We start from the raw sequence: 3,113 nt of genomic DNA, 5'->3' as shown, positions 1-3,113 counted from the left end.
TCAAAATTTTATAGATATTTTCTTAAAAAATCCTCATCAGCATCCCATCATAACAAAACACACACTCTTGGTCTCGGGTTGCAACGTTTGTTTCAGAGATGGAACCTTCTCCTCCTCTTCCTTCGAGCTGGAAACTTGGTATGAATTTATTTATGTTTATCGATGATTATTATGGTTTATATTTATTATTAGTATTTTATTGGATTTTGCTTCTTTTTTTTTTTTTTTTCATCGTTCTAACCCTAATTTCTCTTCTCGTTTTTGTAGTGATTGTTTTGGGTTGTACTTGGGCTACTGCGCATATAGTGCATTACGTGTACGAAGTGTTATTGGGTTATTTTTATTAATTTAATTTTTAAAATTTTAAATTTGTATTGGCCTTTACTGACCCGTGTTGAATCTTTGGTTATGCAGCGCTCCTGGTCTACGCCTTGTCAAAGAAGACGAGTAAGTCTGATTTTACAATGCTTTCTTATAGTAAAGTAAACTCCTTAAAAAAAAAAAAACACTACTCATGCTCCAATTTTCATGATTTGCTCAATACGATGTTTTGTGTTTCGGCGTGATACCGTTCAGTCATCTTGTTACGTTCAACTTTGTTAATTGTATTGGATGTTACTGATTTTATGAATCAGTGTAACTGTTGAATTCTATGCAATTTAATCCGCTTTATAGTTTGGACTTTGGATCGTAATAACTGTGAAAGTCCTTTCGTTGACATTGTTTTGTCACGAAAATTGTGCCATTTGGTATATCAAGCATCCAGATAATTTGTTGGCTAATTTGGATTTGTTGGTTTGTAATATAAATCAAAGTTAGTAATTTACATATGTTACTTTAACCTTTTATGGACGTGATGAACTGGATTGGCCATCATCATTTGTATTCACTGTTTTGTGAAATAGTTTCTTTGTAATATCTATTTGTTCAGTGTTCACCCAGTATTGTATTATGCTTTTAATGAACGTATGTGTTTATGATCTTTGATAACATTGACTGGAATTGAAATGGTTCTGCAAAACGGTAGTGGCGCAAATGGTGCAAACCATTTGGACAAAACAAAGGAGGACTGAAAGAAGTTGCGCATGACAGTACTCCTATGCTAATATCAAGGTTATATGTAAATGGAAATTAAACCTGTCATCAATGCTAATAACATAGCTTTGGCCTTTTATGTGCAATGGTGTATGGGTTTGATGAATAAAGAAAATTTGGTCAATATAATAGAGTCAAATTTTTTGATCTATTTTATTAGACTCAATTTTGGCATTGCTGCCACTTTTGTTGGTTGCATCAAATTTGAAAGAGAATAAGACGTATTGCACATTGGTGGGGCTGTAATTATGAGACTTTACTCTCAATTAGAGTGTACAGTTTACCCCTAGGTCAGAGATATTATTATTTATAAAGTTTAAGAGAATTGTTTGTATTGATACGGAGGGTTGTTGTATTTGAGCACGTATAGCCTTATTAATTACATACATGTATATATATTTTGGGCATTTGTGATATTAATGTGTTTAATACAAATATATGTTTTGTAATATTTCTTTGGATGGGATATATCTTACATGCCTTAAGAGTTGTCTAAAATTTGGAATGCACACGAGTCTGTTATGAGTGCTTATTAAGTAAGCAAGGATGAGGCATTAGAGATGTTTATTGGGTTTATGGAATTTGCATCTTGTTATGCCTATTGGGTTGTTTATATGGTGATACTTTTATTATATTCCTTTTGGGCATCTTGTTATTTATTTAGAATCAATTTGAACAAATACTGTAGTTTGACTTCGTTTCTGTAATTATTCTCATAACAGGTATGCTAGAATCCATCGCATAATTTGCACGAAGGGAATAACGGCTGCACGCTCTATGACTTTGGGGGAGTTGGCTGAGGAACTTAGGTAAGTCTTACAATCTAAACAAATTTGTTACACATATTGAAAGACACTGTAGTATCACTGTGATCCTCTCACAAGAATCTCCAAACTTGATCTGCTCAAACAAAACATAATGTATGTGTTTGGCTATATAATTTTTTTTTCCTTGAATATAAAATGGGAAAATCAAATTCATTTTAATTAGTTGTGGTGGTTCCTGAAATTTAATTGGATTTTTGTAGATGTGCTACAATCAAAGCATTTGTTTTCGCCGTAGCTGGTGTTTGTTGCACATAAAGACACAAATTACTCATGTCTATTTATTTATGGATTTCACACTTTTGTGATCAATTAGTAAAGCTCTTGGACTAGAAAGTGAAACCTGTGTCCATTTATATTTTTTCTCATGTATAAAGAATTCTTACTGACTTCCCAATTTTCTTATGGTTTAGGGGTTATGGAAGTATATGGAGAAATTTGGCCGATTCTAATGAAAAAGGAGGTATGAAGTCAGATTGTGTTATGTCTCATGTACATGTGGAACCCGAAAAAGTAGCTGCAACAGATCCGTTTGCCTTCGGCTTTTAGATGCTGTTTGGTTAAGAAAAAAGGTTGTGTATTTTGTTTTAATTTTCAGTTGTTAATAGGACCAACTACTAAAAAGCTGGTTTGATTTTGTTATTTTGTATTCAGTTTTCATTTTCAGTATCCAAAAATAGTGAGTATGAATACAAAAGATCAATACCTTTTTGCCGCTTTCATTTTTACTGGTATTTTTGTAGAAAATCTCAAAGTTTTGTGTTGAATTTTTAATGGAAAGGTGAAAAGTGAAAAAGAAATGGCACAATTACAACTAAACATACACTCAAAAACTAAATCATGTAGAATTAGTACATTACCGAAACTGGTAAGATCACCTTGGGCTAGACACGAATAGAAGAACTAGTTGCAGAAGAGTCGCGGTTCTCATCTGTTAATGCTTCTTTCTTGATATACTACGCAATCCGCAAAAGCTTCACGGCGGTGAGGCTCATTGGGGTTGTGACATCTTTGAATTTGCTTGTGCATCCGCTAGTATTGTTTGTGTAACATGATCAAGTAAAACTTGTTTGTGTCCTTGGACATTGCAGACAACGTGATCAAGCAAAACGAAGCTTTGCGGAAGCGCTACAGCAAGGTCAACGGTGATAAGCTCTTGTTCCTGTTGGTGCAGGCGTTATTGCCTCTCTGCAG

At 33.7% G+C, this 3,113-nt stretch overlaps 1 long non-coding RNA gene across 1 annotated transcript; it reads left to right on the top strand.

The window, feature by feature from the left end:
* The first annotated feature begins 266 nt into the window (after positions 1 to 266).
* On the top strand, positions 267 to 2,580 carry LOC136070107 (uncharacterized). Its single transcript, XR_010631347.1, has 4 exons — positions 267 to 316; positions 415 to 447; positions 1,818 to 1,904; positions 2,333 to 2,580. It is a non-coding gene; the product is annotated as an uncharacterized LOC136070107 (long non-coding RNA).
* Positions 2,581 to 3,113: the final 533 nt, after the last annotated feature.

The sequence above is a fragment of the Quercus suber genome, unplaced genomic scaffold, assembly GCF_002906115.3.
Source record: "Quercus suber isolate HL8 unplaced genomic scaffold, Cork oak 2.0 scaffold_211, whole genome shotgun sequence".
NCBI lineage: Eukaryota > Viridiplantae > Streptophyta > Magnoliopsida > Fagales > Fagaceae > Quercus > Quercus suber.
The sequence above is the reverse complement of the archived record's forward strand: the minus strand, read 5'-3'. Positions and strand labels throughout refer to the sequence as shown.